Here is a 1,358-nt window from a genome sequence, read left to right as displayed (position 1 = left end):
ACGCTGCCACTGGCTGTGTCAGCCCACACACCCTGTGTCTCTGTACCACTGCTGTCCCAGGCACACACTACCCTGGTGGTTCATAGCTTTTTCTCTGTCCGGCTCCTGAATACTCCTTTGGGAACCATCTTCTCCCTCTTCTCTGACCACGCTGTCTCGAGGACTTTGAATCCTCCTCCCTCAGGCTCCCAGGGGTGGTCCACCGCCTAGGCCAGGATTCAGGGATGGGCGCATGGCCCAAGACGGTTTAGCTAGACAAAAGTCACTTTCCTTTCTGGTGGAGTCTCTAAGCCGGGAAGGTGTGAGCTTGGAGCTTCAGGGTCACAGTGTGGAGGGAACCTTCTCAAGAGGGGAAGGCTCCTGGATTAAACTCTTCCTGAAATCCAAACATATGAACTTGATTTTTTTCCCTTTCAGTGCCATGAACTAATGCAATTCCATTTTCCCCTGAGTCCATTCTGATGGATTTTGTCACCTACACCTAACATGGTACCGACTAGGAAGGCAGTGAAGTGCCTGAGCTGTGTCTCGGGCAGTGTGCTAGTCATTTATGCAGTTTCATTTAGTCCAGGGAGGCCGTCCGTGGACACTGTGCCTGTTCCACAGGCCGGGTGACTGAAGTGCTGCGAGACTGGCCATCTTGATCCCAGGCATTCTTGACTTCAGACGACACCGCCACCACTCTTTCTTTTTTTTTTTTTTTTCAGATGTTTCTTTCTAATGAATTGACCATTACATTTCCAAGTTCTGAAATGGCCAACAGACCATAGGAAGACATTTCTTTAGGCGCCTGCTTGAAGCCAACAGCTCCATCAAACTGTCAGCCTTGATTCAGGGCCAAGCCACCACTCTTTCTTATTTGGCCACCCACTTAGTGTGGGTAACTCTGACTCCCCACCCACCTGCTGCCCCCTGCACCCACCTCCCTTCCTCGGGGTGCCCGCCCCAGCCCCCCTGCAGAGTAGGGTCTGTCCCCAGCGCACAGTCTTTCTAGGGCAGCCCGGGGGTACAGCAGTGGTTATTTGCTCCACGTGTGTCTCCTTTGCTGCCTGGGAGTCTGGGGAATGGAGGCAGAGAGGACATGGTCCGTCTATTCGCATCGCCCTGACGCCTGGCCCGTGGAGGACGCCTGGAACGTGTTTGCTGACTAAATTGAACCGCGCTCGGGCTTCCCTCCCGCCGTGGCACTGGCTGGCTGCACACCCGCGTGACTGCAGCGTCGTGGCGCTGTGAAGCTGCGGCTGCGGACTCAGCTGTGTTCCACTGGGTGGTAGGGTGGCTGCCATGCTGGGTCCTTCCTTTTGATACATGCCACAAGGCTGCAGGAGGTCTATGGAACTGATTAGGGCCTCAAGGCT

General features: G+C 54.8%; 1 non-coding gene across 1 annotated transcript; it reads right to left on the bottom strand.

Annotated features, from left to right (window-relative positions):
* Nucleotides 1-705: 705 nt before the first annotated feature.
* LOC142441539 (small nucleolar RNA SNORA2/SNORA34 family) lies at nucleotides 706-841 on the bottom strand. The gene has a single exon (XR_012782912.1). It is a non-coding gene; the product is annotated as a small nucleolar RNA SNORA2/SNORA34 family (small nucleolar RNA).
* Between the last annotated feature and the right edge of the window lie 517 nt (nucleotides 842-1,358).

The sequence above is a fragment of the Tenrec ecaudatus genome, chromosome 2 (genome assembly GCF_050624435.1).
Source record: "Tenrec ecaudatus isolate mTenEca1 chromosome 2, mTenEca1.hap1, whole genome shotgun sequence".
NCBI classification, from domain to species: domain Eukaryota; kingdom Metazoa; phylum Chordata; class Mammalia; order Afrosoricida; family Tenrecidae; genus Tenrec; species Tenrec ecaudatus.
The sequence above is the reverse complement of the archived record's forward strand: the minus strand, read 5'-3'. Positions and strand labels throughout refer to the sequence as shown.